The sequence below is a fragment of the Sminthopsis crassicaudata genome, chromosome 5, assembly GCF_048593235.1.
Source record: "Sminthopsis crassicaudata isolate SCR6 chromosome 5, ASM4859323v1, whole genome shotgun sequence".
NCBI lineage: Eukaryota > Metazoa > Chordata > Mammalia > Dasyuromorphia > Dasyuridae > Sminthopsis > Sminthopsis crassicaudata.
Window position 1 is genome coordinate 177,673,493 of NC_133621.1, and position 12,041 is coordinate 177,685,533.

Here is a 12,041-nt window from a genome sequence, read left to right on the forward strand (position 1 = left end):
CCAAGAAGTGCTCATTTTTCTATTTAGTTTTATGGCAATTACTACTGTTGTTAAAATAAAAGGTCTTGTGGTCTTTTAAATAGACTAGTGAGTCCCCTCCCAAAATGTAAATACTCCTGGAAGTTTCCTGAAATCAAGATAGCTCCTTAGTGGGGATTTTCCCTGTGAAGTGAGAGCTAGGCCCTTGAGAATAGAATAGAAAATAAGTCCATAGCTGCTGCTCTACCAATCTTGAGTCTTGATTAGCTAAGCGAATGGATGCCTAGAATTTTTGCTCTGTGGTGTGATTATCCATATTAGGGATGGCTAATGGTTGGAAGCTGCATAGACCCATTTGTGTTGAAGAAGGTACAAGTAGTAAAAACTAAGAAGAATCTCAGAAAGATGTCATATATAACAGCAGGTATTTATAAGAAGTTGAGTTTGATGCTCAACTATTGTGAGGCTATTCTTTAGAGGTTTAGAGAGTAGGAATATCTGAGCAGGTCGGTAAGGGTCATCATCATGGAAGTTTGGCAACAGGTAGTCTATGTCAACAAGGTAAGGTATCAGAATTCAAAAATTCAGGGAAGTAAGGCATAAATAGAAGGGCAAGTTTCTAGGCCCTAGTAAGACTGATGAAAAGGAAATAGGCCATATAATACCAGCCTAAATGGAGTATGAAGACAAGAATAAATACAATGTAAGTGAAAACAATTCTAAAAGATTGCCACAATTTGATTCATTATAATGATGGATCTCAAGGCCAGAGAACAAAAGACGTAACACAGCTCACCCCTCTTCGTAGAGGGGTGGGAGTTAATAAGTCCAGAATGTGAATATGCTGACATATGTGGTCTTTATTGTTAGGTTTTGCTTATCTGTTTTTCTGTATTGCAAGAGAAGGTTCAATGTCAGGGGGTGGGGAAGAGTGGATTGTGAAATGACTGATGTAAAAACAAAAGGCATCAATAAAGCATTAGAAAAACTGGGACACATAGAGATAATTTCTCTTCATTCTCTGACTCTTCGATCTAATCTGCTTAATTCCATTGCTGAAGAGAAGTCTCATTTTCTCTGCACTGGTGGTTCTTGTGGTAGCTTTCCCTTCATAAGCTTCAGATTGCTCCTTTACTTCAGCTTCAATAAAGATGGTAGTGAGTTTCCAAAGGACTTCCTCTTTTTTAGTTGAGGAGTTAGACACAGTAGTCAGGAAGAAAGTCAGTGAGCTGACTGTGATTGATGAAACAACAGTTGAAGTTGTTAACATTTTTCCTGAAAAGCCAATGACTGCAGCTTGAGTCCCCCCATAAGGTGAGGGAGTGTTCTTTCAGGGATCTTAATAACCATATAAAAAGATTCTGAGCTTTGGAACAAACCATTTCAGTGGGATTGTACAGACTACGGAAGATATTCTGTCTAAATTGGGTACTTGATGTGCTTGTCATTTTTTATGTTATGGCTTATAGGAATGAAGGACTTTTAATCTCCTCATTTTGCAGATTAATCAACAGGTCCAGTGGCAAATTTTTTAAAAAGTAAGTTATTTATGTGGGTGGGAGAAAATTGAACATCTTGATGGGTGGGAGTTTCGTTGTGCTTTTATTTTTTTTAATTGAGACATTTTATTTTCCTTCTGGTTTCATACTGCCCGCAAGGTGGCCCAGGAGGTCTAAGAATATGCCAATCTCAGACTCATTTCATCTCTTTCTCTCCATTTCAAGGACTCATCTTGTGAGTGCTGTATCCATTTTTGCCTCAACTTTCCACCATTTTCCACCAGAAATAATTCGAATATAATCAAAGCTCGTCCTGGCCCCTAGGATCAAGGATACCATTTGAACTAATTAAGAAATACACTTTTTGTTTCACCTCCTTTTGGATGCAATAGATAATCATCCATTCTATATTCTATGATTATGCAAACTTTATGCCAATAAAGATAGTAAATCCTCAATTATAACTCCTTTTCCCGCAAATCACAACAACTAGGAATGGGATATGAATGAAGTTAACTGTGAAAGCTATCTCACAAGATGGAGACAGTGTTCTAAAGACTGAGTGAAAGTCAGTTGTGCCCCAGGGCTAGGTTTCTTTCTCCAGAAATCACGTTTTAAAAGGAGTAGGACCTTTTCTTTGTGAGACTAAGTTGGGGCCACCTTGGCACTGAAACTCCTACATAAGGTAATTTAGTCATCCTAAAGATGTAGTTGGGTTGAATAAGTTTTTCCTCATTTATGACTTAGAATGGGAAGTCATTTGTCCTGGCTAATCAGGGCAAAGATCCAACCAATAGGGAGTTTATCCCAGGTCCCTATATAATTCTTGTTAACTGGGCTTTGCCTCTCTTTGACTAACTGCTTATGGGGAGGGAGACACCCTTTTTTGCGAGATCATAATAAAATTCCTTTCTGCTTTTGCCTTGAGAAATCTCCTTTATTTATTTGACTTATTTGAGCCAGTGGTCTTGTCACACACAGATAGCATAACAAAAATTTTTGAATATGTAATTGGGGAAAATTCCTTTTGCATATTCATATAAACATGAATGTTCCCCAGGCATTACTTTGATCCTATATAGAAAGTGACCAAAAAATTGACTTCATATATTGTGCTACAGTTCTCTTTTATTATCCTGGCTTATTTTCCCTAATTTTCCTGACTTAGTTTCCCTAAATTGTTCTGCCTCAGTTCCTAATTGTTCTGCAATCCCATCCCTTCTTCCTAATCATGATCATTCAGATAAGGAGAAAAACCTTCTACATCATGATCCCAGCCAGCACTTCTCTGCTTATCAGAATGTCTCTTCTCCCCTTACCCTTTCCCTCTTCCCCCCCCCCCTTCCCCAGTCAGAACAGGATTAATGATAATCCCATTTCTGCTCTTAGCACCCTGACTCTGCCCCTGCCTTGGTCTACCCCTGTAGCTTAACCACATATATATATATATATATATATATATGTATATATATATATATATATATATATATATATATATATATATGCCATTGAGAACTCACACAGGTGCTGGATTCTTGGAGACAATAATCTTATTCAGCCCTGGGACCAAACCATGGATCCATTTGGTCCCAGTAAATCTCTCCCTTTCAAATAAAATATTAAAAATTCTCTAATCTCTATCTTGCCTCAGTTTCTCTGGCATTACATTTAGATCTCTTCTAGTTCTGAAATTCTGATTGCCCACTTTGACCTCCACTATATATTTGGTATAACACAGCTTGTTTATACATTCCTGACTGTATTTCCCTGTCTTACTTTTTTAAAAAGCCCAACCAAACCTCAGATACTTTGAACATTCTTCCCTAATAGCTCTAATCCTGGGATATCTCACTCTTCTTATCTTCTATAGAACTTGCTACTCATACTCCAACTAGATCAAAAGCTGTTTGAGGCAAGAACTATGTTTTTATTCTCACCTCCTAGGATCATAGGATTATGAGAACATAGACATAAAGATAAAAAGGATGTTAGAGGTCAACTAATTCAATCCTCTTATTCTACAGGTAAGGAACCCAAGGCCTGAGAAGCTCAGTAGATTGGATAAGGTTAAAAAGATAATAAGTAGCAGATCTGGGATTTTAATTTTAGTCATAATCACCAAGGTCCTGTGACTCCAAGTTCAATCTTGTTTCAACTGTGCTATACTCTGAACTTAATAAATTATGTTAATTAAATGTTAATTAATGATGATGATAATAATGATGTTTACAAAGCAAAATTAATGATGTATTATCTTTGTGTCAGGGGTTTTGGCATTTTTGGCAGTTCCCTGTACAGCAGTGTCCTTGTGCGTCCATTTGCTATCAGTCACCCAAATGTCTAAGGTTTAGAAAGAGGGATTGTTGCCAGGAAAGGGGATGTGACAGCAATGCATCATTTCTATTTAAAGATCCAGCTTTAATTAGACAGTGGACTGAAGGGATACAGACCAAAAGCAAGGTGCAGCAAAGATTGAAGACAAGAGATGTTTGAAGCAAAAGTTAGGAAGAGGCTAGAATATCCATATTAATGAAATTAATGGTCAATTCTTTTCAATAGCATTTCATATTTCTTATTCCTTTCTCACATACCTGAACAGAGAATTGCATTATAATAATTTGTGAGTTTCTTTTGTCCTGTTACTAACTTGAAATTTCCTTGGGGGGGGGGGGGTTGGTAATGTTTTTGTTCATTTATGTCTTTTCTTATTTAATGGGAGACATTATCTTTGCATATCCCACAGGAATATTAGAAAAGGGCCTTGAACATACCCTCAACTTGTATTGTAACTGAAAATAACAACCAGAAACAGTGTCCTTTTAAAACTTGATTTTACATTTCTAAAATTACATTTCAAATGCAACATATATATATATCAACTGCTTTTTTTGTCTGATGTTATACAGGACTACATGAATTCAGGAATCAGTCAGTAATTCAGTTTATTTGAGACAAGTTCTGTAGAAGAGTAATATGGAAAATAATTAGAGGAATGATTGGAATTAGGTTGTGCAAGAGTCTTAAAGACTAACCCAGAATCATTCTCAGTAAGATCAGGGGTGAAACAATCACTATCACTATTAAAATTCAAAAATTGAATTAAAAATGTGAGTTTTAGCAATAAGAGAAGAAAAAGAAATTGAAGGAATTAGAGTATGTAATGAGGAAATCAAATTATTATTCTTTGCAGATGATATGATTATACATTTAGACAATCTTAGAGAATCAATTTAAAAAATACTAGAAACAATTCACAATTTTAGCAAAGTTGCAAGACTTTAACTCCCACTGCTCACCTCAGCAGGGTCAACTAGCATCTTACCTTCACCAGGTCTTTGGACTTCAAGGCATCGATTATCTGAATTGAAGAATGACTTCAAGAGATCCCCCAAAGAACACAAATATGCAGCAACAAATCTTTATTCACTACATTACTTCACTACATAGAGTTCCCTCCATCCTAATGCTCTAATCCTAAGGCATAATGAATCAAATCTGCTACTCCTCCCCTTTCTGCAACCCCTTTTTCTATACTCCCCAGGTCACGTGTCAGAGAGTGTCAGAGCCAGGTGCATAATCAATCAAGAGTAAGGAGGGCTTCCACCTCGTTGGATGAGGCTTACTCAATGCCATCAACATGTTGAGCTCAGGCAGAGTAAGCCTCTGAGTGCCTCAAACTTTGCTCTTGAGATTTGCCCTCAACCCTAAAAGCAGGACACAAAATAAATCCACATAAATCATCAGCATTTCTATATGTTATCAACAAAATCCAGCAGCAATAGATACAAAGAGAAACTCCATTTAAAATAATTATAGACAGATCTAAAACTATATTATAAAGCAGTGGTCATCAAAACCATTTGGTACTGGCTAAGAAACAGTTAAGTCGATCCGTGGATGGGTTAGGTTCACAGGACAAAAAAGTCAATGATTATAGTAATCTGATATTTGACAAACCCAGAGACCCCAGCTTTTGGTATAAGAATTCACTGTTTGACAAAAACTGCTAGGAAAATTGGAAACTAGTATGGCAGAAACTAATACTATATACCAAGATAAGGTTGAAATGTGTTCATGATCTAGACATAAAGAGTGATATTATATTAGAAGAACAGTTAGAAGAACAAATTAGAAGAACATAGGATAGTTTACCTCTCAGACCTGGAGAAGGAAAGAATTTGTGACCAAAAAAGAAATGGAGATCATTATTGATCACAAAATAGATAATTTTGATTATATTAAGTTAAAAAGATTTTATACAAACAAAACTAATATAGACGAGATTAGAAGGAAAGCAATAAACTGGGAAAACAATTTTACTTTCAAGGGTTCTGATAAAGACCTCATTTCTAAAATATATAGAGAAATGATTCAAATTTATAAGAATTCAAGACATATTCCAATTGATATGTGGTCAAAGGATATGAACAGACAATTTCCAGATGAAGAAATTGAAACCATATCTAATCATATGAAAAAATAATCTAAATCATCTATTGATCAGAAAAATGCAAATTAAGGTAATTCTGAGATACCACTACACACCTCTCAGATTGGCTAAAATGACCAGAAAAGATAATGAGGAATGTTGGAGGGGATATAGAACACTAATACATTGTTGGTAGAATTGTGAATGGATCCAACATTCTGGAGAGCAGTTTGGAACTATGCCCAAAGAGTTATAAAAATGTGCATATCCTTTGATCCATCAGTACTTCTCCTGGGCTTATATCCCAAAGAGAACTTAAAGGAGGGAAAAGAACCCACATGTGCAAAAATGTCTGTGGCAGTTCTTTTTGTAATGGCAAGAAACTGGAAATTGAGTGGATGCCCATCAGCTGAAGAATGGCTGCATAAGTTATGGTATATGCATGTGATGGAATATTATTGTTCTGTGAGAAACAATCAGCAGGATGATTTCAGAGAGGCTTAGAGAGACTTACATGAACTGATGCTAAGTGAAATGAGCAGAACCAGGAGATCATTGTGCATAGAAACAACAAGATTATACAATGATCAATTTTCATGCACATGGCTCTCTTCAACAATGAGATGATTCAGACCAGTGATCTTGTGATGAAGAGAGCCATCTACACTGAGAAAGAGGACTGTGGGAACTGAGTGTGGTTTACAACATAGCATTTTCACTATTTTTGTTGTTGCTTTCATTCTTTCTTTCTCATTTTTTTCCAATCTGATTTGATTTTTCTTATGCTACAAGATAATTGTATAAATATATATGCATATATTGGATTTGACATATATTTCTACCATGTTCAACATATTGGACTACTTGCCATCTAGGGGAGGTGATGAGAAAAAGGGAGGAAATTGGAACACAAGGTTTTGCAAGGGTTAATGTTGAAGAATTGGCATGCAAATGCTTTGAAAAACAAAAAGCTTTAATAAAAAAAAAATTATTATTTTTTCCTCTGAGGCTGGGGTTAAGTGACTTGCCCAGGGTCACACAACTAGGAAGTGTCTGAGACCAGATTTGAACTCTGGTCCTCCTGAATTCAAGGCTGGTGCTCTATCCACAGCGCCACTTAGCTGCCCCCCAAAAAAATAGTTAAAAATAACTGTAAATAAGGCTGACCTAAGAGTTGATATTAATCCTATAAGCAACAGGGAGTTAATGACAAATTGTTGGTTGATAGACATTGAACTCATGGCCAACAGCACTGTAAGTCATGTGTGAATGAAATTTATTTAAGACATGTATTTTCGGGGGGGCGGAGCCAAGATGGCGGAGAAGAAACACACTACTCAGTGAACGTCCTCACTCCCTCACAACCAATTAGATAAATTAAGTCTCAGAATTAGCTCAGGACTGATAGATACCACAAGGACTGGAAGCACGACTTACCAGCTGAAGAGAATCTGGAGTTTCAACAGGAAAGGTCAGTTCTCAGGGGAGGAATAAGAAAGACCAGCACAGACGGTGGGGTAGGGGCACACTGCGCCCATTGCGCTGGGGGGGGCTCTGGGATCAGAGAAGCCACTGAGGTAAAGGAATCTGGCACAGGCTGTTAGCTCTTCTCTGCTAATTATTTAGCAGTTCAGAAGAGAAAGCCAAAATATTTTAAAACTCAGATTAGATTTCCCCCTCCCCCCCCCACCCTGGGGGTGACTCGGCAGACTCGGCACCAGGGGGTGTGGCCTCAGCTACCTCCTGAGAATAGTTAAGAGACTGACAAGTGGGTGGATACGGCCCAAGGCAACACACACGGCCTAGCTTAGCTGGAGGGAGTGGAACTCAGCTCCAGGAAGTCCCAGAGAAGCGGAACCTTTGAACTAGGGACCGCGGTTTCTGGCAGACACTTCCAGTTTGAGCGCAGGGGCTTCTCACGTCACCTGCTGCAGACATCCACTCCCCACCCGGACACATAGGCTGGGCTTCTTGCTGTCTTCACTATTCTACGCCCTCAAAGCACAGCAGTGCTAATCACCTCTGGGGCACCTCCAGGGAGGGGGTGGGGAACTCTCTCCCAGAGCTCTCTCTTAGCTCGGGCGCAGGGGCCGCTGCATCCATCCGGTCTGGGAGGAAGCTGGTAAAGAAGTAAATAATTTCCTACCCCAGGGACAGACCCCAAAACATTTTTTAAGTATGAGCAAAAAAGCTAGAAAAACTATAGATTCCTTCTATACAGAGAAAGAGCGGGTACCCAACCCCGAGGAAGTTAACAGCAAAGATTCAGAAGATAACAACCTAAAGGGGAACGATTCCTGCCCCCCATCACATAACTCTCTCCTAGAAGAAGCTCTTAAGAAATTGAGGGAGATCGAAGAAAAATGGGGCAAGGAAAGGGAAGTTATGATAGAGAATAACAACGTCCTGAAATTGGAGTTGGAAAAAATAAAGAATTCACAGGAGATGCAGGGAAACAAAATTAGTGAATTAGAAAAGGTTAAAAAAAACACAGGAAAGTAGGATTTCTGAATTGGAAAAGATAAAAAAGTCTCAAGAAAATAGAATTTCTGAATTGGAAAAAGAAAATAATTCTCAAAAAAAAAAATTAGGGAAATGGAAAAAAATTCAATAGAGCAAAATAATTCATTTAAAAACGAAATTGGGCATTTACAAAAAGAACTAAAAACTGTGAAAGAAGAAAATAACTCCTTAAAAGTCAGGATGGAACAAATAGAAATGAATGATTCACAGAGAACCCAAGAATCAGTCAAACAAAACAAAAAAAATGAGAAGCTGGAGAACAACGTCAAATACTTACTGGGAAAATCTATAGACCTGGAAAATAGATCTAGGAGAGATAATCTGCGGATTATTGGACTTCCAGAAAACTATGACCAAAAAAAGAGCCTAGATTCTATTTTACAGGAAATTATCAAAGAGAACTGTCCAGAGATAATAGAAACAGAAGGGAAAGTAGATGTGGAAAGAATTCATCGAACTCCTTCTGAAATAGACCCTAAAAAAAGAACACCACGGAATATTGTGGCTAAACTGCAGAATTACCACACAAAGGAGAAAATCCTGCAAGCAGCTAGAAAAAAACAATTTAAATACCAAGGTGCCACAATAAGGGTCACCCAAGATCTGGCTGCCTCCACATTAAAAGATAGAAGGGCCTGGAACCTGATATTCCGTAAGGCAAAAGATCAAGGACTACAACCAAGAATGAACTACCCAGCTAAGTTTAGCATCTTTTTCCACGGAAGAAGATGGTCATTCAATGAAACAGAGGAATTCTATATGTTTCTAAGAAAAAAACCAGACTTAAACAAAAAATTTGATCTACATCCACAAGACTGAAGAGAAACAGAAAAAGGTACACAGAACCCTTGAGAACTGTAACTCTGTTGTGGGTATATAAAAAATACTCAAGGATAATTTGATTTTACTGATATAAAAGAAAAAAAGGGGGGTGTAGTAAAGGGAAGGAGGTCGGTTCAGAAAAAGGGGAAGGAGTGATAAAAAGAGGGAAACTACATCCCAGGAAGAGACATAGAAAATACACCATATCTGAGGGAACTTAGTGAGGGGGAGAATCATTGTGTGAATCTTACTCTCATCAGGAGAGGCTCAAAGAGTAAATAATTAACATATTTGTTTTTCAGAGAATTTTCTCTCACCTCATTAAAAGGGGGGAGAGGAAAAGGGAAAAGGAAAAGGGGAATAAGTGAAGGGACTTGGAGGGAGGGGGGAGGGATCCTAAAAAAAAAAAATAAAAAAAAAAAAGAGGGAGGGTTGCGCGTCACAAGGGGGGTCTGTAAATTAAATATCGGGGAGGGGGATCAGGGGGGTCAAGGGAAAAAAGCATAATCTGGGGATAATACGATGGCAGGAAATACAGAATTAGTAATTTTAACTGTAAATGTAAATGGGATGAACGATCCCATCAAACGGAGACGGATAGTAGATTGGATCAAAAAGCAGAACCCTACAATATGTTGCCTACAGGAAACACACTTAAAGCAGGGAGATACATACAGAGTAAAGGTAAAAGGTTGGAACAGAGCCTATTATGCTTCAGGTAAAGCCAAAAAAGCAGGGGTAGCTATCCTTATCTCAGATCAAGCAAAAGCAGAAGTAGATCTCGTTAAAAAAGATAAGGAAGGAAACTATATCCTGCTGAAAGGTAGCATAAATAATGAAGCCATATCAATACTAAACATATATGCACCAAGTGGTATAGCATCTAACTTTCTAAAGGAAAAGTTAAGAGAACTGCAAGAAGAAATAGACAGTAAAACTATAATAGTGGGAGATCTCAACCTTGCACTCTCAGATTTAGACAAATCAAACCACAAAACAAACAAGAAAGAAATTAAAAAAGTAAATAGAACATTAGAAAAACTAGGTATGATAGACCTTTGGAGAAAACTGAATGGCAATAGGAAGGAATATACTTTCTTCTCAGCAGTTCATGGATCCTATACAAAAATTGACCATATACTAGGACATAAAGATCTCAAAATTAAATGTAGGAAGGCAGAAATAATAAATGCCTTCTTCTCAGATCACAATGCAATAAAAGCTACATTCAGTAAAAAGTTAGGGGTAAATAGACCAAAAAGTAATTGGAAACTGAATAATCTCATCTTAAAGAATGACTGGGTGAAAGAGCAAATTATAGAAACAATTAACAATTTCACCCAAGATAATGATAATGATGAGACATCATATCAAAATCTTTGGGATGCAGCTAAAGCGGTAATAAGGGGAAATTTTATATCTTTAGAAGCTTATTTGAAGAAAATTGAGAAAGAGAAGATTAACGAATTGGGCTTACAACTTAAAAGGCTAGAAAAAGACCAAATTATAAACCCCCAACCAAAAATTAAACTCGAAATACAAAAATTAAAAGGAGAAATCAATAAAATTGAAAGTAAAAAAACTATTGAATTAATAAATAAAACCAAGAGTTGGTTTTATGAAAAAGCCAATAAAATAGATAAACCTTTGGTAAATTTGATCAAAAAAAAGAAAGAGGAAAATCAAATTGATAGTCTTACAAATGAAAAGGGGGATCTTTCCACCAATGAAGAGGAAATTAGAGAAATAATAAGGAGTTACTTTGCCCAACTTTATGCCAATAAATTTGATAACTTAAGTGAAATGGATGACTTTCTCCAAAAATATAGGCTCCCTAGATTAACAGAGGAGGAGATAAATTGCTTAAATAGTCCCATTTCAGAAAAAGAAATAGAACAAGCTATTAATCAACTCCCCAGGAAAAAATCCCCAGGGCCAGATGGATTCACATGTGAATTCTACCAAACATTTAAAGAACAATTAGCCCCAATGTTATATAAATTATTTGAAAAAATAGGGGATGAAGGAGTCCTACCAAACTCCTTTTATGACACAGACATGGTACTGATACCTAAACCTGGTAGATCGAAAACTGAGAAAGAAAATTATAGACCAATCTCCTTAATGAATATTGATGCTAAAATCTTAAATAAGATATTAGCAAAAAGACTTCAGAAAATCATCTCCAAGATAATACACTATGATCAAGTAGGATTTATTCCAGGAATGCAGGGCTGGTTTAATATTAGGAAAACTATTAATATAATTGACCATATTAATAATCAAATTAATAAGAACCATATGATCATCTCAATAGATGCAGAAAAAGCATTTGACAAAATCCAACATCCATTCCTACTAAAAACTCTTGAGAGTATAGGAATAAATGGATTATTCCTTAGAATAATCAGGAGTATATATTTAAGACCGTCAGTAAGCATAATATGCAATAGAAATAAACTGCAACCTTTCCCAGTAAGATCAGGAGTGAAACAAGGTTGCCCACTATCACCATTACTATTCAATATAGTACTAGAAACGCTAGCCTCGGCAATAAGAGCCGAGAAAGAGATTCAAGGAATTAGAGTAGGAAATGAGGAAATTAAACTATCACTTTTTGCAGATGACATGATGGTATACTTAGAGAACCCCAAAGACTCTGCTAAAAAGCTACTAGAAATAATTCAAAATTTCAGCAAAGTGGCAGGATACAAAATAAATCCACATAAATCCTCGGCATTTTTATATATCACTAACAAAATGCAACAGCAAGAGATACAAAGAGAAAT